Below are 23,044 nucleotides of genomic sequence, written 5' to 3'. Positions count from 1 at the left end.
TGTGGTTTACCCCTCAAAGAACTACAGCTGCCAGAACCCTTAACTAAGTACAGTTTGCAGAATGTAGGAAGGGCGGTGTGCTTTAAATATATGGTGTGCATGCAGCCACCACAGTCTGCTACTAGCCACTCACGGAAGGAGGAAGGGAGGAAGTCCAAATAGCAATTTGGAGAGGAAGCCTGCAGAACAACCGCTAAAGTGTCTCACTGGGACAAGCTTTCAAGACGTGCACACACACACACCCTGACAATTGGGAGCAAACCCCATTTGGGGGAATGAAGGACCCTTTTGGCAGGCAGGGAAAGGATGGCACTCTGGCAAGCAACAAGAGAGCTCAAGATTAGTTGAGCGCTGTTGAGCGACAGGATGGGAAACAAAAACAGCAGGTTTGAGCCCCACCAGGGGAATGGTAGAAGTAAGGCCCAACTCACCTTCTGCATGCCTGTTCAGTTATGTCAGAGACTCAAGAGAAGGAGTAGGAAGGCTCTCCAGCTATGCTGCCTCCACAGGAGACAGAAGGAGAGCACATGATGGGGCATTTCTCACCCACCAGCCTACAGAGCCAGCTCTATGTGCCTGGACCAAGGAAGCATACCCTCCAACATTTATCTGATGAAAAATAGGGATGTCCCATTCCATGCCGGTAATTTTACTATTTATACACCACACATCTTATTGGATTGCCCCAGCACTCTGGGCAGCTTCCAACATATATAAAAAATAAGAAAACATTAAACTTTTTTTAAAAAAAACTTCCCTATACTGTACAGGGTTGCCTTCAATGGCTTAAGGGGTTAGATAACTCCATCTCCTCCAACATTTCTCCAATGAAAATAGGGACATTCTAAGGAAAAGTGGGACTTTCCAGGATCAAATTAGAAAATGGAACGATTCTTTAAATCAGGGACGTCCCTGGAAAATAGGGACACCTGGAGGGTCTGAGAAGGTCATATGAGGAACCCTAGGTCTGTCAAATAGCACATGTTTCACAAGCAGAAGATCCATGGTTCAAACCTTGGATGTGATCTCTCACTAGCAGAGGTTGGGCAGAGTTAGGCAAGCCTGAGAGGATCCTATGCCAAGAGTCCATTGGAAGGAGTACAGCATAAGCCAATGGTCTGGCTCCCTGGTATCAGGTACTCTAGGCTAGCTCATTAGCTGCTCCTTGCTTGATTGCCAGTTGCCCCAGAAGAACTTGTTCTCCATGCACATGGGTCAGTTGCAGGTGGTTATTAGTTTAGCACGCAAGCAATAAGCAGGAGACTGAGCACTGGTTAGAGCAGAGTTTCCCAAACTTAGGTCTCCAGCTGTGGTTGGACTACAACTCCCATCATCCCTAGCTAGCAAGACCAGTCATAGGTGCCAACTCCATGAGGCCCTGGATGTCTGAGCACCCACAAAATTCCCCATGAAAGGGCAAAGCACCCACAAATTTCAGTGCCAGGGCCATGCACACTGCATGGCACCCATGGCCCTGGGCACCCACAGTCGTGGGGCCAGGCTTGCTCTCCTGAGACCAGTGGTCAGGGATGATGGGAGCTGTAGTTCAACAGCAACTGTAAACCCAAGTTTGGGGAACCCTGGGTTAGAGGACAGCCCCCCTTGCCCCTGCTGCCCCTCAAATATCCAGAGGAGGAGACGCTGCAGGTCCTGAGCCCTGGTATTAGAGAAGTACCTGACCCCCCCCACCCCCCACTCACAATCCCATCTTAGCACCAGCTTCCGTGAGTCAAAACCTGCAGGGAAAGGCAGGGATCCTTATCTGATAGGCCCTATTAGCAAAGAAGCAACAGCACTTGCAAAGTGAAACCTTGCACTGAGTAGCATCAGATGGAGTGGCTTCTGGAAGGCGGAGGTGGATGAAGAGTGTGCAACATGTCCCATCAGGTTTCATGTGCCTTTCCTGCAGGACACACAGCAGAGGGGCAAGTGCACACCCTCCCCAGTCTCAGGATGGCTTCACCAGGCAATACATAACTATCTGCCCAGCACTTGCAAGGGTATAACAACATTGGCAAGGGAAGGCTGGCAGCCCCGCAGGGGAACAGCAGGGATTGCACTCATCACGGCTGCTAATCTTGTGGTTTGTGCTGCACTGGGACTGGGGTTCCCCAGCTGAGAAGCTAGTGCAGATGTGCAGGGGGTGGGGGGGAGAGAATACCAGGGGTAGGTAACCTAAGGCCCGGGGGCCGGATGCGGCCCAATCGCCTTCTCTGTCCGGCCCATGGTTGATCCAGGATTCAGCATGTTTTTACAGGAGTATAATGTGTCCTTTTATTTAAAATGCATCTCTGGGTTATTTGTGGGGCATAGGAATTCATTCATTTCCCCCCAAAAGATATAGTCCAGCCCACCACATGGTCTGAGGGACGGTGGACTGGCCCACAGCTGAAAAAGGTTGCTGACCCCTGGAATAAGCAATGGTCAGCAGCTGCAAGAGACAAGCCCTGAATGTTGGTGCTTGATATGTATGTGAGCACAAGTGACTATGAGAGCCCATGTGAGAGAAGGGCTCTCCTAGCATCCTCCCCTCAGACTCCTTTCCCTGTTGGGGGAGAACATAGAGCAATGGAGACAACTGTGTGGGAAGTTGCTATGGCACTCCCTGTGCAGTGGTTGTTGTGCTGCTCAGACTGTCTTCCTGCAATACCAAAAGCACCATGACTGTGTCCTCCGCGCCATGCCGCTTGTTCTGCTAACATTTTGCTTGCTTTCCGATTCACTCTCTCTGCAGCTCATCTCAGCCATCTTCCAGGTAGGCTTCTCCACGAATGACTTGTCCACTACCACATCCCAGCAGGGCTCAGGGTCTGCTCTCAGCCCCTCTGAGCTTCCGCAAGGGCAGATGTCAGCCTCCCTCACACTGCAGGCATAATGGACACACACCACCCCAACCTCCAAGCAGGAGTTCCAGGCACATACCCAGGGTTTGCATTCCCCTTGGAATTGGGGACAGTGGAGACTGTGGCATATTTATGATATATGGCTTATCTACATATCTACATCCTGAGCCTACTATGGAGGGGTTGACAGCATTAACTTATGCACCCCAAGAGGGCTTTGCTTCCCTCATAGATGAAGCCTTGAATTCAAACAGAAATCGAACATCGCCCTGACTCTCTGGCTTTCCCGCTTCCAGCTCTCCTCACTCAACACTGTCTTAGTCCTTTGAATTACCTGTGAGTTAAGGGAGGGGGCCCCACCCATTTGCCCCTTCCTTTGTTCCCTGAATGGCCTATCACCCAAGTTATCACCTCACCAGAAAGCCAGCCTGGTTTATATTCCAACAGTTGCTGGATCCAGGGGCTAGAAGAGTCTTGGTACAGCCTTCTTCCCTCCCCCATCAACTCATAACAACTATATAGCTGGAAGGGGAGGGTGATGGTGCCTGGATAGAGAAATGGCTTCTGGAAGAATAACAAGCAGGTAGTGATAACCTGGTAAATCACATGTTGGGGGATGCTGAAATTGTCAAAGATTGGGTAATCCAAAAGGCAACCTCAGAGAGCCAGGCAATTGGCTTATGCAGCACTCCTTCTGATTGGTTCTGGAGTCACACTCTCTCACATGTGCCTCCCGGCCAATTCTAGTGAGAGATCATACCCAGAGACTGAACTAGAGGTGTTATTTGCCTAAAGATAAATTAAGACTTTTGGGTGTCCCAACTGATCACTACCAAAGCCTTGAGAGGCTTTTTTGAGTGTTTGATATGAGCACTCAAAAATCCCAGGTTAATTGCCAGAGTGCTAGAAATCCAAATTCCTCTCTGGACCGCAGTTGGGAATCTTTAGACATCAATGGAAGAAAGATTTTGACAAGCAAAACTCAAGTTCAAACAATGGATACTTTATTGTCCTTATCACACACACAGCAGATGTTGTAGCAGTTGCTTTTGGCTTGCAAATCTCCTTGTCTTCAGCAACAGCTAGCACACAGCAGTGTGAAACCCACTGCAGCAAATTATGTAAAGCCTATTCCAAAATCACCACTCTAAAGTTCAAGCAGATCAAGCCATGAGCCTCACCTGGGGAAGCTGCAGAGACCAGAGCAGGGAGAGGGAGGGAGGGGGGAGGGAGGTGTGCTTCGTTATCCATATTAGGGCCTACTTACTTCCACCCAATTTTCTGGAACTGGAACTATGTTTTCCTGTACCTTGAGAATCCTCTGTCCCCACATGTGCCTGTCTGTACACTAAGATCTTCTCAGAGTTTCCTGTGCCATTCAAGGTCCAGGAAGCTACCAGAGAAAGGGCCTTCTCAGTGTTGGTGTTCCAGCAATGGTAGAATGGTAGAAGGCTCCCCCAGCATAAAGGCCCTTTCCTTGGTCTAGGGTGCAGCAGGCAGCAGAGGAAAATCACCAATAGAGGAGAGATCCCTGGGACATCCTTCCCTGGAGCATAGAGCATGGTTTCCCCCTGGAGATCCATTGGAGAGAAGCACACAACACACCTCCCGTGTTAATGGGAGTCATCTGCCCTCTGCCCTCCCAAACCCTCCCCCAAAGTTAGACTGTTTACTGCTGAATCGGCACAAACGCCAGTCGGGTTTTCTGCAGATTGGTCTTGGTTCAGATTCAGCAGTAAACAGTAGTTTTCCCAGGCAAACAGCAGCACCAAAAAGAAACCAAAACTAAACCCCTCTCAGACCAATGACTTGAAATTACTTGAACATAGCTGTCAACTTACAGATTTGAAAATAAGGGACCAGCAGCCTCGAAAATAAGGGATCAGCAGCCAAAATAAGGGATCAACAATTACTTTGATAAAATACATATTTTGTTGCGTGCAAATGGCTTTAGATACTTATTAGGTCCATAAATTACCATACAGCATATATTCAACACAAAAAAGCAACAATTTGTTGTTGACAAAGGACAGCTGGACATAGAAAGGGTCCCATTACCTTCAGTAGCTTATTTAAGGGACATCATCAATAAGGGACAGCAGCGGGACATGGCGCTGGGATAAGGGACTGTCCCGCCAAATAAGGGACACTTGACAGCTATGCACTTGAAATCACAGGACAAATAAAAGTGTGGCTGGGCCTGGGTGTCGGTGGAGCTGCCCTTTAAAAAAAAAAAATCCAGCTTCAGGCTTCTCTTGCTCTGGGAGTGCTACCAAAAGGGGCCTCTGGAGCTATGCCAGAAACTGATGAGTGGTGGGTTGTTTGTTTTTTGCCATGGTGGACAGACATGGAGGAGAAGAAAGCAAATAGCTTTGCTTGCAGGCACTGGCACCTTTCCTTTCTACTTGCTGAGCACCCAGGAAGGTTCCCAGTGAGAGATGCACATAGTCATCAGAGCCATCTCCTCTCTGTGTGCCGGGTGACTCCACTCCCCCAAGCCCAGCCTGTAAACTGCTGACCTCTCTCTAGCCCATGCTTCCAGCAACTCCATTTATTCCCTGATTTACCTGCTCCTCAGGAGAGACAATCTCTCCTCCACACACCCACACCCCCTTAAGGAGCGGGTGGTCCAATGTATTGTGGGCAGGCAGACATGCAGGCAGAACTGTGGGGTCTGAGAAAGCCCAGTTGTTTCTAATTTATGGGGCTGCCACACACTGCAGCAGCCAATAGCTTTGCAATGATGTAGAGATTTGCAGTCAAGGCCTCTCATAAAGAGATTTAGGAGGGCCAGAGACATAATTAAAGCTCCCTTCCTTGAGTATTGACTTCCAGATGAACACAGAAAAATAACTACATTTCTCACAGTCCAGCTGAATAACTGCAGTGCCTCACCTTTCGGCGGACAAAACCAGCGCATGTCCTCTCTTGCCATGGCATGCTTAGGGTGCTGCTGATCAAGCAGGACTTCCCAGGTTAGTGTGCGGAGTTGTGGCTCCTCCTGGATTTGTCCTCACATACTTGGGCAGGGTCAACCTGATGAGGATCTGTGAGCCTCAGAAATGAAAGGTAAATGCCCCACCAATGATGAACCTGTTTGTATTTAACAGGGTGATTCCACAAGTCTCCTTCATGTCAGACTAGGACCTGGAAGACCAAGGTTCAAACCCCCCACTCAGCCAGGAAGCTCACTGGGTGACCTTGGGCCAGTCACTGCTTTATATTCTAGGCAGAGATATATCTGTTAGACACATTCTAACAGACATCAGGATAGTTGAAGTCTCCCATGACTACTATATCTCTCCTTTTTGAATATTTCGTAGGGTTGCCATACATCCAGAATTTCCCGGACATAGCTGGAATACTGCAACCGCAAGCAGTGTCTGGATGGAAATGTCCAGGAATATCCAAATGTATGGCAGCCCATGGCAGCAGTGTTGTTTTTGCTGATTTTTTTTTTTAATATGGCAACCCTAACACTTGATAATTGGCTGTAGAAAAGCATCACCCAAGTCTTCAGTCTGGCTTGGCAGTCTATAGCAGACACCCACAGTAAAGTCATGGTTATTTCCTTTCTCCTACAATTTTTACCCATATACTTTCAATCTGCTTTCCATGCTCTAGGTTATGGATTTATTCACAAGTGTACACAGCCTTTACATATAAATGCTACTCTTCCCCCTTCCTGTTTTGTCTATTCCTTTTGAACATGTTATAACCCTCAGTTTCTACAGTCCAGCCATGAGTCTTATCCTACCAGGTTCTGGTAATGCCCTTTAGGGGATATTTGCCATCCTGTATTAACAGCTCAGATTCATCCGGCTTGTTTCCCATACTCTGTTCATTAGTATAGAGACAACTAAATCAACAAGGCTCTCAGCATAACCTACCTCACAGGGTTGTTGTGGAGCTTACATAAGGAGGGAGAGAACTATTTTTATGCAGTATAAAAAAGTAATAAAAGGGGGGATGAATGAATGAATGAATATAAGCAGCACATTTTACAATCACCGCAGCAGAATGGCCTACTGTGATTCCATGGAGCACTTAATATAGAGCTATGTTCTCCACATCAGTCCCATCATACTCATGCTTGCAGGAAATATCACAAGTATGTTTACCCGGGAGTAAGTCCCATTTGGTTGTAGAAAGTCTTCACAGAACCATAGCCTTCAGTCAGGAAAGAGTTCCATGTTTGGTGTGTTCTTCTTTCTCTCGGTCACCAGCATGACTGAAATAGACCTTTTAATTATTCATTTCTCGTTCCCTCCTGCCCAGAACTGGCCCTCTTAATTAGTCCCTTCCACTGTGCAATCACAGCAATCCCATCGTTTGCTCATTAATATGTTGAAAAAATTATCTGTGCACTTGTACTGTAGAACAAAAATGAGCCCAGCACATAGCAGGACATGGTAATATCTGATTAACCCTGAAATGCATGGCAAAAAGGTTACCAGTCATAGAATCATATAATTGCAGAGTTGGAAGGGACTCTGACGGTGACCTAGTCCAACCCCTTGCAATGCAGAAATCTCAACTAAAGCAGCCATGACAGATGGCCATCCAACCTCTGTTTAAAAAAACCTCCAATGAAGGGGAGTCCACCACCTTCTGAAGGAGATCATTCACCAACTCTTACCATCAGAAGGTTCTTCTATATGTTTAGTCAGAAACATTTTTCTTGTAACTCAAATCATCATAAGAATATAAGAGCCCTGCTGGATAGTCCAGCATCGCTTCTTCACATGGTCAACTAGATGAAGGAGGAGGAGAGTTTGGATTTGATATCACTACCCTAAGGAGTCTCAAAGTGGCTAACAATCTCATATCCCTTCCTCCCCCACAACAAACACTCTGTGAGGTGAGTGGGGCTGAGAGACTTCAGAGAAGTGTGACTAGCCCGAGGTCACCCAGCAGCTGCATGTGGAGGAGCAGGGACACGAACCTGGTTCGCCAGATTATGAGTCCACTGCTCTTAACCACACCACCACACTGGCTCTGGAAAGTCCATAAACAGCATTCCCACTACTCCTGTTCCCTGTATTGTCTCTGATAATTGAGGTGGCATACAGAGCAATCCTAGCTGTATCGTCCTTCTATTTCTCCAACCCCCTTTTAAAGCCATGCAAGTTGGTGGCCATCACTACATTTAGCAGTCTCAAATTCCACTATGTGATGTTTAAAAAGGTACTTCCTTTTGTTTAGCCTGTATCTTCCAGCCTTCAGATTCACTGGGTGGCCCTAGTGCTTAGGGGTATACTGCCTCTGACCATGGAGTCTCCTTTTAGTAATAATGGTTATTGATGGACCTATCCTCTGCAACTCTTTCAAGTAGCCAAGGAATGGTGCACAAGGGCAGAATCACCCATCTCTTTCAGTATTGCACAATTGTAGCTGCACAGAGAAGTCCAATCAGCCTGGAGAGGGTGGCAAGGGGTGAATACAGCAGTGCTTGCCAGGTCCACGTAGGGTTTCACGTAGGGTCTGAGGGCTGGCTCTGGTTGCTTATTGCTGTCTCTCCTTATTGCTGTCTCTCAAGATGACATAGCAAGCCGGCCTTTAGCAGTGTCACTTTCCTTGGGAGTGAGAGGCCACGGGAGACTGAGCTTCCGTAGCATACTGTTTATTCACCTGCACACAGGGGCGTGTGAATCTGTCAGTTACACCGCTCAGTTTCTCAGTTTTCCAGTCTTCAGTTCCATTCAGAACATTTCTATATCAGTTACAGATAGGTAGCCGTGTTGGTCTGCCATAGTCAAAAAAAAATAAAAAATCCTTCCAGTAGCACCTTAAAGACCAACTAAGTTAGTTCTTGGTATGAGCTTTCGTGTGCATGCACACTTCATCAGATACACTGCATGCACACTTCATCAGATACACTGATGAAGTGTGCATGCACACGAAAGCTCATACCAAGAACTAACTTAGTTGGTCTTTAAGGTGCTACTGGAAGGAAAAAAAATTTTTTTGTTTTGACTATGGCAGACCAACACGGCTACCTATCTGTAACTGGAACTATGGAAGGCACCACATTGAGCCGCATGAAATGGAAGTCCATCAACCTCACCAGTGTATCTGATGAAGTGTGCATGCACACGAAAGCTCATACCAAGAACTAACTTAGTTGGTCTTTAAGGTGCTACTGGAAGGAAAAATTTTTTTTTTGTTATTTCTATATCAGTTTGCCAAAAAATAAAGCCCTTTGGAAAATTCATCTGCATTTCGGCTTGAATTTCTCCTAACATGCGCATGTTGTATGTAATTTTGCCCAATACAGACATTTTTGCAAAGTAATTTCCCCTAACACAATGTGTTTTGTTTTTATGTTGTTTTCACTGCTATATGCATTTGTGCACATTACCTGGCTGCAGAACTGCATTGCAAAATTCAGAGAAATGTCAGCTTCAAAGGATGACTGTGTTTGGGGTCACATATTGTTTTCGAAAGTGTGAATTGTATAGGTTCACTTTTGAATGAATGAATTGAATCTAATTGATACTTTATACGCTATAATTAATTAATTAATTAATTAATCCCCTTCCACACACTTCTCAAGGCAATGCAAAAAAAAATCAAGAAAAACAGCTGAAGAACAGTTAAAAACAGCACAGAAAATAACATCAGATAAAATGAAAAACCATACAAAAGTGGACACCTGTGGCAGAGACACCGTATCCATCCACCTGAGAAAGCTTGTCAGAACAGAAATGTCTTCAAATGTTTCCAGAAAGTGCAGCTAGTGGGTGATTGCAATATCTCAGCAGGAACACTGCTCCTCAAAACAGGGGCCAACACACTAAAAGCCCTGCTCCAAGTTACTTCCGAGCAAGCTTCTGATATCTTTGCAGCTTGACAGAGAAGCTCTCCTTACTCCTACTGGGTACGGCTGTCTCTCAAGTGAGTTGGTCATTGGTATGTGAGACCCAGCCCAGTAGGAGTGTCACTTTCCCTTTTGAAACTTGTCCTGGTAGCAGATTAGCAGCCAGTGCGAATCCAGAAAATACAGTGTCGCATGCTGTCGGCCATTGGCTCCTGCAAGCAACCCAGCTGCCATGTTCTGCACTAGCTGCAGCCTCTGGGCTAACCTCAAAGTAACCCCACATAAAGCACCTTGCAGTAATCTCCCCCTTGAGCTTGACAATGCATGGATGACTGTAGGCACACAGTAATATTGTGTGTGTGTGTGTGTGTGTGTGTGTGTGTGTAAGAAAGCACCGGCTTTGCTAGTTCTCAGGCTTTAGTAAGCCTCCTGGTGCTCCAGTAAGCAGGGCCGACCCAAGATATTTTGGCACCTGAGGTAAACCACAAAATGGTGGCCCCGCTCCCCATCAGGGAAGAATGGGTGAATGAAGATGTACATCTGGAACAGGGGGGTGGGGAGAGAGACCAGCAGTGCCTCCTTTTCACTAAGAGGTTGCTGTAGAGGCAGCAGGGGAGTGAGCTGCTGGGGAGACAGCAGGTGTGGCCTCCGAGGAGTGTGCCACAGCAGGCACTGTCACCATGCTGGCAGCTGCAGGTGGCCGAATCTGCTGCCCCTGTGGAGCCTGCCACCTGTGGCCATGGCCTCACCTTGCCTCATGGGAGGGCCAGCCCTGCCCGCAAGCCAGCTCAAAATTGCCAGTTTCAAACTGAAATCAAGAGTGGATTTCATGCTCTTTATTCAGCTCATAGTGGTGAGGAGGAATGGAAGTCCCCCCAGAATGTCTGCCTTATATGCATTATTTACACAATGGGCCCCACGTGATTGGCTAATTCCGGGATTCTCCTGTAGGCCAATCAGGTTGCAGATTCCCTTCCATCTGGAGCTGGATTGGGTGGCTCTTGTGGACCAATCAGACTGCTGCCTTTTGGATCCTATTCAACTCAGTACATAACACAAACCGTCTCCTTTTCAGGCTCTTGGCTCGCACCCCGCCTTCCAGATAGGCAAACCAATTTCTTCCTGCTTTATAGGAGATGCCAGAGCTGTGTTATGGGAGCAGCAGCCACACCTTCCTTCTTGCAGTCAGTAAGATGGGGGGGTGAGACCTTGGGGCCGTTGCTCACTTAGGGTGCAGGGGGGGAGGGAGGGGCAGAGCAGAGCAAAACGAGGAGTATGGAGGGAAAGAAAGGCCAGGTGTGGGTTGCACAGAGGAGAGGGGAGCCAGGCCTGAGCTCCCCAAGCAGCACAATGAGGTGGCAGAATGCTAAAGTGGAAGAGTGGGCTGTACCACTAAAAGCTGCAGGTGGGGAGAGGGAAATGTCCTTTCCAAAGCTTTCTCAGAACAGAAATAATAATCCTGCAGACAGGAAACTAGCACACCACTAGGAAGGATTCTCATTTTCCTGTGCACTGCAGGGGAGCAACCAAATATGTGGTATCCCACCTGCCGCCTGCATGGTCCAGTCCATAATATTAGTTCAGGGCTCCCCCCCATCTCATTTTGCTGCATTTGCCTGCTTTTGACAAAGGACCAAACTAGATGTGGCGCTGGAGACCCATGATTAGGATCTCCCACCGGTGAGGGTGTTTTGTTTTGTTTTTAACTAATTAGCAGCACCATATGGCTGCTTTGAAGATATTGCTGTGGGAGAGAGTGCTTAATTCTTTCCTCCTGTGCCCTTCCCATGATCTGTATCCTGCCTACGCCCCCCCCCCCCGCCCCCCAAAAACCCTGCTAGGAGCTGGGTGGGGCCAAAAGTGGCTTCAGGGGAGAGGGATCTATGTGGGGGGAGAGAAAGGGAAAGTGATGGTGGGAGCCAAGCTTCTTCTCCCAGGGCTGCACTTTTCTGAGCTTCAAAGCAGCTATGTGGGGTTCCTAATTAACCCCCGCAGGGCTAAGCAGACAGACACCCCCAGGCACGGGAGAGCCTGACTGCATGGATGTCTCACACATCATGCATGACCTTTGTGGCTCCTAGGGTGTTTTTCTCCAGAATCTCTCTGGGCACACCTCCTTCCAATGCCATTCTGTGGAACAGGAGTGAGGCCAGAGGTGAGGCAAGGACAAGAGGGACATAGAGGGGGTCCAGAGAGAGGGAAATGGGGGTGGGGGACACAGAAAGAAAAGGAAAACCAGAGGGAAAGGGGGGAACTGAGCTCTATCAGCAGGATGCATTGGCCAGGGGTAAGGCTGGAGAAAGGAGAAGATCTGAGGAGTTAAATGGCAATTTAGTCAGAGGGCTTGAAAAGCAGAAATGCCATTTGTTTGTTCCTAGGCCATGTAGCACCCATTTAGCTGACTGCGTGCCTCTATCCAAGGCCAGATGGGTGATTAACGGGGGCCCATTAGATGGGACTTCTGTCATCTCTGTCAGGCTTCAGTGGGCACAGGTCAGAACGATATTACTGACGTAACATTTCAAAAGCACTTTGTGGCAATTCATATTGTGTATTTCATATGCACAGCTTCCGAGATGTTTACAACAGGGGTAGATGAACTGTAGCCCCCTCAAATGTTGTTGGAGCCCAGTCTGGGTGGTGGTTTCCAATTCCAGTTTGCCTGGTTCAGATGCCACAGCAATCTGTGGTTACTGCAGACAAAGTGAGAGAGGAAAGCGAAGCAGGCATGTAGATGAGAGGGAGAGGAAACATGGCCTGAGCACAAATGGCGGGCAAGCCACCATTTGCCATGATGTGTGAACCAAACAATGGTCTGTTCTGACCGAGAGAGACGTCAGCCCAGCCTGCCTTCCTTGCTACGTGTTGTGGAGAGGGGAGGGTTGGGTCTAGGGCACCTGCTTGCCACAAGCCTGGAGCCTGTATGCCTTGCCTGGCAGCAAAGCTCAAGATCGCGTGTTCTCTCTGAGCAGTAGGATATTTGCAAGTGCTTCCTTGCAAAATCACAGCTAGCTCCCAACAAGAGCTGCTGCGTGCTGCACAGAGATGGCTCTGGACCAGGAACCAGCAAGCTGCAGATCACACGGGGGGGGGGAGGGAGTGCTGTGGAGCAGTGGGGGGCATGGAGGGAGGTTTCTCAGTTCGGACAAGCACAGCTGCACTGTAGAAATGAGTGCATCCCCTGCCCTATTTGTCTTGTACTTGCGTGCATAGTAACATGGTAGCATATGATCAGGTCAGGCTGTCTGTGGGGCTGTGAAGCAAGTCACTCGTCTTCCCTTTAACTACAGTGGTACCTCGGGTTAAGAACTTAATTCGTTCTGGAGGTCTGTTCTTAACCTGAAACTGCTCTTAACCTGAGGTAACACTTTAGGTAATAGAGCCTCCAGCTGCCGCTGCGCCGCCGGAGCACGATTTCTGTTCTCATCCTGAAGCAAAGTTCTTAACCTGAGGTAATATTTCTGGGTTAGCAGAGTCTGTAACCTGAAGCGTCTGTAACCTGAAGCGTATGTAACCCGAGGTACCACTGTACTTTGTTCTTCCAGCTTCGGTCTTTTTGTCCACAAGCTCAACTCCATGACCTCCCTCATCCCTATTTTGGGATCTCAGCTCACTGCCAGGAACCCTCAGTGCCTGGGAGCTAGAAGCATTCTGTGAATCCATGTTTTCCAGCGCAATGCTTCATTTTAAAAATCTTTATACTTAACTGTCACTATTGATTTACACACTCTGACAGAAATTCAGTAGTAGTCCAGCTCTGTTACACTTGCAGTCAGACCTTTTTCTGGCCCAATTATGCCAGGGTGCAAGGCTGCAAGCACCCCTAGATAATTTGGAAAAAATCATTTCAGCTCTGCATGGTGTTACTGTGTGTCCTTGTTTCCATGTGTACGTGCATTCACATGTACCAGTGTACCCAACTGACATTTGCAATTTGGGGACTTCAGTTCAGAAATGCAGCAAACCAGACCCAGTTCCTATGTTCTTATGAGCAGATGAGAGAAAACAAAAGCCAAACAAAACCCAGAAGTAAACTCCAAGCTCCTAAACAGTATTCTTAATGTGGAAAAATATAGGGGGGGGGACCCACTCCAAATAATTTTCCTTAATGCATTCTGACCGAAAACAGTCTTCAATAACAGCACTGATAAAGGCCTCTCTGGATACATTTTCTGATTTCTCCTTCTCCCTCCTTGACTAAAGCTCTGCTCTCTGATACGAACATTTGCTCCCCAAGGAGACACGAATCCTTGTTCCTCAGAAGCCCACATTTTCCTATAAGTACTTTCTGCTAAGTCAGTCACAGAACTTGTTGGATGGCCTGCTTTGCCTGTGCGCTCTGTGGCTGCAGTGATTTTGTGAAGCCTGTGTATGAAGGGTCTTAGGGGGATTCAGATGGGGAGCCCAGGGACTCTTCAGTTCCCCTGCTCTGACTGCCTGCATCACAAAGGCTGCCACACCTGAGTCCCTGAGGCATTCTTCTTGTGTACCTTAGGGATGGAAGGATCTGTCATTTGGGGTTTGCTCAGTTTCTCATTTTTCCTGTCTTACTTTCAGTTCTCCATGTTGTTATTATTATTATCACTATTACTATTATTAAGTGAATTTATATACCGCCCTATACCCAGGGGTCTCAGGGAGGTTCACAGAATGCAGTTTGCCTGATACAATATTGAAATTAGCCATTCACTCACATACTTCAATTTTCATTCTATAGTTTCTCTGACAGCAGCAGATTCTGGTTTTAAAAAAAACAAAAACCTTATGAAAATTCATCAGCATTTCGGTGCAAACTCCTTCTAACAAACACAATTTTGTATGCCGTTTTGACAAATGTGCACATTTTTGCAAGCAACTTCCCCCAATATAATGGCACTTTTCTATGTTATTTTAGCTATTATCTTCACTTTTATGCACACCTCCTCTAACACACACGTTTTTGTAAACATTACTTTGTTGAAAAACTGCATCGCAAAATTCAGATATGTGTGGCTTTTGAAGGATGGCAGTGTTTCAGTTCACATATAGTTTTGCAAAGTGCGAACTTGGCATTAAATGTGTACTGAAACAAATTTCTCCCCCTATTCCTACCTGGAGTTACACCTTGTGTGTGTATAGAGGAAGGGCAATGCCATGGTGCCATTTACCCAGTGCCACGACTGGGTTGGCTCCTTCCATTCCTAGGTGCTTTTTTGCAGGGGAGAGGTTGTGACTTTAACCCCTTTGTGATGGTGTGTGCCAGTTTGATTGCCATGGACCCAGGGGACTGGTTGTTGCTGTTGCTTTATACCTTGCTATTTGTTGCCCTCTGCTCCTCCGCTGTGAGTACACGGGATCTGATAAACCTTTATGGAAGCCACACTAGCATTAGTAGCGGGGTCCCTGGTGGGTTGGGGAGCTCTGGCTTGCTCTGTAATCTTTCTTTCACTGGGTGACAGCCCTGCCTCAAGGACTCCTTTCGGATGGAATAGCTTCTCAACTGGTCCAGAAGGCAGCAGTTTCCCAGAGCCAGCAAACATACTTTGTTCCTAGCTCTGCATAAACTCTTGGGCGAAGCCAGAAACCGCTCTAAGCTCACCATTGCACCATAATGAAATCGCTTGCAAATCAGAGCAGCCACGGCCAAGACTCACCAGAAGCAAAAATGGGAGCTGGCACCGAGGCCTCTCTCTCGGTCTCACAGTGCCACCTAGCAGCACTTCCTCAGCCCAGTCAGAGGTTTCGCAGATTCTGTTTCATAAGAGCAGAGCTGGCTGGGTGAAAATGTGTATCATGTGTCTGTCTGCATCTTTCAACATGAGGATGTAAGGTTGTGTGCACGTATATTTGTGAGCGAATATACTTTGGAAGTGTCTGCTTCCAAAGGTAATGGATTGCATCTCATAGAATCATAAAATTGTATGTTGGAAGGGACCATGAGTGTCATCTATTCTAACCCCCTGCAGCGCAGGAATCTTTTTGCCTAATGTGGGGCTCGAACCCACAACCTTGAGATTAACAGTCTCATGCTCTACTGACTGAGCTTTCCCAGGTTTGTGTGTTTGCTGTACAGGCTCTTGCTGGCACTTACAAGTATATGAAAAGGGGTATGTGCAAGTGTGTTGTATCAATAGCCGCCACTGAAGCATGTACCGTTCCTTTCCAGAAACCCCCCCCCCAGTGCTTCCTTAGAAATCTGCCTTCTTTAAGTGAACAAACAGAAAGATGCAGTGACAGACTTGCCTTCTTCTAGGTATCTATATTTCTACCTATGCCCTACAACAGGGGTAGACAACCTAAGGCCGGTGAGCTGGATGCAGCCCAATCGCCTTCTGAATCCGGCCCGCATACTGTCTGGGAATCAGTGTGTTTTTACATGAGTAGAATGTGTCCTTTTATTTAAAATGCATCTCTGGGTTATGCGGCATAGGAATTCGTTCATTCCCCCCCCACCCAAAAAAAATATAGTCCAGCCTACCACATGGTCTGAGGGACAGTGGACCGGCCCCCTGCTGAAAAACGTTGCTGACCCCTGCCCTACAACATAGTAAGGAAATATGTTGTTGTAAATAAGACACCTTGATGCTTGAAATTATAAAATTATTTATTAAAACCCATGGGGTGGACCAGAGTGAAGCCTGCCGGCTTAGTGTGATCTGCCACAGGGGCGGGGCTGGCACTGCAGCCTTTGGCCAAATAGGCAGGCAAGCTGTGATCCATTTTCCTGGCCTGGGTGAAGCCAAAAAGGGTTCACCCAATCCCAGCGAAAACCCTCGCCTCCAGCACAACCGCCAGATCCAGGGGAAGCGTTTTTGCAGTGAGCATCATTACGCAACAGATGAAACATGTACAAACTATGTTTTATTCTTTTCTTCTTGTTTTTCTTTATGCTTCTACCTCCCCCTTGGTTTTATTCAATGCCCCTCACAGCTGCACCCAAAGCTACTACCGCCCCCCCCAATCATTCCAGTGCCCCCCAGGGGGTGGTATTGCCTACTTTGGGAAACACTGAATTAGTTCCTCTGAGCTGCTGCAGTTGTGCTGGTATGTTTTGCCCTCTGCGGCTTATAGTTTCAGAGCGGGGAGGTGTTAAATTGAGGGATGGTCATGGAAGCAAAGAGTTAACCCTCGCTCCTAATCCAAAGGCCTGTCAGGGGAAAAGGCAGGTTATTAAAAAAAGAAAGAAAGAAAGAATACTATAGTAATAAGTAACAAGATGTCGCTTGCTGCATTTTGAAGAGGAAAATTAAATTGGGAGTTCCTAAAAATGAATTCCAACATAACCACCCGAGCAGTGCTAGACTACTGGTTTTGAAATTTCTGTACAATATTAGTCTTCAAGTAGATATTGCAGATGTTAATATTGCACAGTTTGAAGTGACTAGATGCATAAAAACTGACTCATTTTGGAAATAGAACATGGTCGAGGCCCATAAGTTTAATTTAAACTTTACTTGCAGAACTTTCTTCAAAACAAAACAAAAACACCCAAGATACATTTCTAGACAGTTTCATAAGACAAGGTGTAGGCTGAACATCTTAGAAAATATGGAATACTCCAAACTGACCCAGAAGCAGAGGAATGTCTCTTCCCACAACCTGCATTCCAGCCTGAAGCTGTGGTTTCCTGGAGAGCTTCATTTACATACATACTCTCACAGAGTCTGAGAACTGCTGAGAACAAAGAACTAAGGGCAACTCCCTTCAAAGTGCTGATTTGCAATCCAATACCTTAATCACCTGATCTAAGGTTAAACACTCATGTGTTAGCTAGCAGCAAACAGCAACAGTTAATTATCAACTCAGTTAAAGCTCAGAGTCGGTTAGAATACTGCAGTGGAATTTCCCCAATATTAGCAGTAAACATTTAGGTAGTTTTTATTTCAGTGTCAATTAACCAATTATACTTAATTGTAAGGAGTCCTGCTCTAAACCCACAACAGATTGTGATTTGATTATGCCACAACACGCCCCCCCCCCGGGCATGGAGGAAAGGATTGGAGAGAAAAGGTAAGAGTAGGGGAGAGTAGGGGGGAAATTGGCAAAGAAGAAGCAGGGAAAATGGCAAGAGAGTATGACATGTAGGCCCAATTCAGATGTGGAAAATCCTCTCTTCAGATGTCAAGGAAACAAACAACTATCTGACTTTTAGAAGACATCTGAAAGCAGCCCTGTGCAGGGAAGTTTTTAATGTTTGATGTTTTATCATGTTTTTATTATTCTGCTGGGAGCCGCCCAGAGGGGCTGGGAAAACCCAGCCAGCTGGGCAGGATATAAACAACAACAACAATGATGTAGCCATAAACCATGGGCCTGGTTTGATATCCTGATTTCTTCACAAGCTATGGTGTGCTGCATAGTGTAAGTAGAAAGTTGTAGTCTCCTCCCCTCATCTTCGGAGGTGGGAAGAAAAAGAGTGAGGTTATCACAACAAAAGCCAAAGATTATTGTTGTGTTTGAAGTAAGCCATAGAATCACACGTGAAAACCTAGGATGGCTTTCCTGCGGCTCTCTGGATGTGGCTGGACTCCAGCTCCCCTCATTCCAGAGCACTGGCCATAGCAGCTGGGGCTTATGGGAGCTGGAATGCAATGACATCTGGAAGGCCGCTCCTAATACACAGCCGACTTCATGAGGCCATGGGCATAGAAAGAGCCCAGTGTTGTTCCTACGGAAACAGAAAGGTTTCCCCATTCCCTTTTCTCAGCTGAGCAAGCACACATTTACCGACTCTACATTTACACCAAGATGTTTTCATACGAACACATTTCTCTTAATGGCATGTTAATATTATGGGAGAAATAATTTTGCATAAATATGTAGAGTGTCTCGCAAGGCAGTTATCCAAGGTAATTATTAGTTGTCGCCATGCTAATTGCTCAAAGAAAATGTTTAATTGTATGTTAAATGGATACAGTATGGTTTTCATTTCATGTAATGTCTGCACCTTTTCAATATGCTACTCCCCCAATTTCAAGTAGATGGATGAGTAGGAGCTCTCCACAACTCACCCAGACCGGGGAAGAAAATGGATGCTTGAGACAAATTTTCTTAACGTATGCAGAATAGGGCTGTACAGAAGGTTGTCGCAGTGAGGAAATTTATTGTAGACAGAACGCTGGCCTTAATGGAAATCTGACCCCGCTTTTCAGAGCCTCTGGGCTTCCTTTGATGGTAGGGCGAGGGCTAGGCCTCGGGAAGCCAACATTCAAATGACCACTTAGCCATACAGCTCCCTGGGTGTCTTTGGCCAAGAAGTCAACATTTTCCCACCTAATGTACCTCACAGAGTTGTTGCAAGGATAAAATGGCAGGGCGGTGGGGAGGACATATTTGCTGCTTCTTAGAGGAAGAGTAAAATACGAATATCTTAAAATAATGTGTATGCAACTACCTCAGCCCCCTCCATGTACCAGTCCCTAATATAGCAGGCTGTATGGATGCTGCCATGATATGGGTTAGTCATTAGATGGCACTAAACCTGGTTATATCTGCATACCCTCAAACATTTCTCACATGAAAATAGGGATGTCCTATTCATTACTACTACTACTACTAATAATAATAATAACAATAATAATAAATTTATTATTTATACCCCACCGATCTGACTGGGTTTCCCCAGCCACTCTGGGTGGCTTCCAACATATATAAAAGCATTACAAAACATTTAACATAAAAAAATTTCTAAAGGTTGTATAGTATAGTATATACAACTATATAGCTGTATAGTTACTTATCTCCTTGGCATAACTCCATACCCTTCGACATTTCTCCAATAAAAACATGGACATCCTAAGGCAGCCTTTCTCAACCTGTGGGTTCCCAGATGTTGTTGAACTACAACTCCCATCACCCCTAGGTAGCAAGGCCAGAGCTCAGGGATGATGGGAGGTGTAGTCAACATCTGGGGGCCCAAAGGTTGAGAACCGCTATCCTAAGGTAAAGTGGTACATTCCGGGATCAAATCAGAAACCAGGATGGCTTCTGTAAATCCGGAACTGTCCCTGGAAAATAGGGACACTTGGAGTCTGTATCTGAGTGGAGGCAGGAGTTTCTGGTCATTGCTCTGCTACTGTTTAACAAAGACAACAAAGTTCTTGCCTAGCTCCCTGACTAGCTTTTCCTCTATGTCTTCCATGACACAGACCAGAGAGGAAGGGCAAATTGCAGTAAAGAGTGGGATTTCCCTGGGAATAGAGCAGGGCGCCACAATTTAAGAAGGATGTTGACAAGGTGGAATATGTACAGAGGAGGGCAACCAAGATGATCCAGGGTCTGGAAACCAAGCCTTATGAGGAATGGTTGAGGGAGTTGAGTTTGTTTAGCCAGAAGGGAAGAGATATAATAGCCATCTTCAAATATATAAAGGGCTGTCACATGGAGGATGGAGCAAGCTTGTATTCTCCCATTATGGAGGGCAGGATTCAGACCAGTGGATTCCCATTGCAAGAAAGGAGATTCCGACTAAACACCAGGAATAATTTTCTGATGGTAAGTGCTGTTTGACAGTGGAGTGGTCTCCCTTGGGAGGTTGTCGACTCTCCTTCCTTGGAGGTTTTTAAGCAGAGGTTGGAAGACCATCTGCCATGGATGCTTTAGCTGAGATTCCTGCATTGCGGGGGTTGAGCTAGATGACCCCTGAGGTCCCTTCCAATTCTACAATTCTGTGATTCCAGGATTGCATGGCAGTGACTCATCAACAGGTGTGAAATAATGCATTATTTATCAAATGTAAGAATAGCATTTATTTTTAGATGTCTTGCCACTTAGAAATTTCACAGTTGCACGAAATAAAGCCGTCTGACAATGTATGTAATAAAAACAACAGCTAATTGATATTTAAAGTTTTGGGGGCTGTTGAGTCATTTTTGAGAAAGGCAACTGAGAACTGTAATTAATAAGTAAAAGGAAGTAACTGATTAGTTATTAAACGATAAGCAATATGCCATAATCCTTAAATGAACAGCTTTTCCAATCCAGTTTTTGCAGTGTGGGAGTACAGTAAGTCCACCACAATGACCTGTCTGAAATTCAGTTCCCTCCTTTCAATGGCCTTTTGCTCCTAGTCGGTGCTTAGCTGATGAAACTCACAAATGGGTCCCTGGTTTCAGTCTGCCACCCTCTCTGGCGAAAGAAGGCAGCGGCATCTATGGGGGAAGCAAAGCTCTGCTTGCTTGGTGTGAAAGCCTTGACCAGGGGAGAAACCATTGAATCAGAGGAGCCTGAGAGCTTGGAGGATGGCAGAGATGGCAGGGCTGCTGAGAGGATGTGATAACAGACAGGAGCTGAGGGGAAGAAGGCAGATAGGTGGCAGGAAATGAGAAACCCTTGGGAGCAGTGACTTTCACACATTGGCTTGAACCAAACAGCCAGATCTTTGAAATCCTTGTCTCAGCTAATGAAACTGCACAATTCAAATTAGCCGTAAGTAATTTGTTCTTCTTAGAGTCCCATGGACTGCAAGAAGAACAAACCTATCCATTCTTAAGGAAATCAGCCCTGAGTGCTCACTGGAAGGACAGATCGTGAAGCTGAGGCTCCAATACTTTGGCCACCTCATGAGAAGAGAAGACTCCCTGGAAAAGACCCTGATGTTGGGAAAGATGGAGGGCACAAGGAGAAGGGGACGACAGAGGACGAGATGGTTGGACAGTGTTCTCGAAGCTACCAGCATGAGTTTGACCAAACTGCAGGAGGCAGTGGAAGACAGGAGTGCCTGGCGTGCTCTGGTCCATAGGGTCACGAAGAGTCGGATACGACTAAACAACTAAACAACAACAACAACAATTTGTGGTGGGGGTGATGGTGGGAAGTTCAAGCCATTGCCATCGTAGGCAAATGTATTTTTCTTGTCTGTACAGAGCTAAGAAATGGTATTTCTGAGAATGACACAGATAGGATATGTGCCGTTCTGGACATTAAGGTCTATTTTCCTCTTGTTCCAAGTGCCACTATGATGTTTCTTACCCAAAGCCATGCTGGAAACGTGCCTTTGGGGTTGGGGCTAAATGAGCATCCTCATATCCTCTTTCATCATGGTTGCAGACCACACAAGTAACCCTGCACTTAGAGGGCTTAGATGTCTGCTACAGTAACCACCACCACCACCCCTGGAAGATATTGGGCTACACCGCGTTGGCATTGTAATGGTTCTTGGTTCAAATAAACAAATACAGGGGCGCATGTGGGCGTCTTTAGGGATGGCCTAAGAAAGGAAATAAGCGATGAAATTATCTCCCTGAAGCTGAGATAACATGATGGAGGGATGACGAGCTGTTCTTTGGCCATCCACACAAACGGAGCAGGACATAAATTGAATGAGATACATGCCGGGCTGTGAAAAACTGGCTGCTTCTTGAAAACACAGACATTTTGGATCTGGAAGGGTTCAATAATAGGTTTGGTTGGCATGCATATATATGGTATGACAAGGTTAAAATTCACCAAGGTTTCAAAAACCATATTGTTAGGAAAGCACTATATAATGTTTGGATTCGGTATAAAGATCTGTTGGAAAACAAAACCCCTAGGTGGCTGTCACCAATGGAAGCTAAGGAAGTGAAAAAACTTAATATGGAATCTAAATGGCCAAAATACTGGGAAATTATAGAACAAGAGGAGGGAAAAGTGAAATTGCAGAGCTATGAGAAATTGAAGTCTAAAGTAAGAGACTGGCTTCATTATTACCAGATAAATGAAGTTTTTAAACAGGACAGGAAAATTGGCTTTCAGGTGGAGAGATCAAAATTAGAAATAGAATTGTTGGAACCCAATGCTAAGAATTTGTCAAGAATGTATAACTTGCTGTTGAAATGGAATACACAGGATGAGATGGTTAAATCAGCTATGATTAAATGGGCACAAGACATTGGTCATGACATTATGTTTGCTGACTGGGAACAGTTATGGACTACCAGTATAAAGTTTACGGCATGTAATGCCTTAAGAGAGAACATTATGAAAATGATTTATAGGTGGTTCATGACCCCAGTCAAGCTTGCAAAAATCTATCATACGCCCAATAATAAATGTTGGAAATGTAATGAAACTGAAGGTACTTTCTACCACCTTTGGTGGACGTGCCCAAGGATCAAGGCCTTCTGGGAAATGATCTATAATGAAATTAAGAAGGTCCTTAAGTGTACCTTTCATAAGAAACCAGAGGCCTTTCTCCTGGGCATGGTAGGCCAACTGGTGTCAAGGAAAGATAGGACGTTTTTTATGTATGCTACAACAGCAGCAAGAGTTCTTTTAGCAAAGTATTGGAAGACACAAGAACTACCCACGCTGGAAGAGTGGCAGACGAAGGTGATAGACTATATGGGACTGGCCGAGATGACTGGCAGAATCCGCGACCAAGGAAAAGAGACGGTGGAAGAAGATTGGAAGAAATTTAAAG

Source organism: Podarcis filfolensis (genome assembly GCF_964270895.1).
Source record: "Podarcis filfolensis genome assembly, chromosome: 7".
Lineage (NCBI taxonomy): Eukaryota > Metazoa > Chordata > Lepidosauria > Squamata > Lacertidae > Podarcis > Podarcis filfolensis.
Note: the sequence above shows the minus strand (reverse complement) of the source record.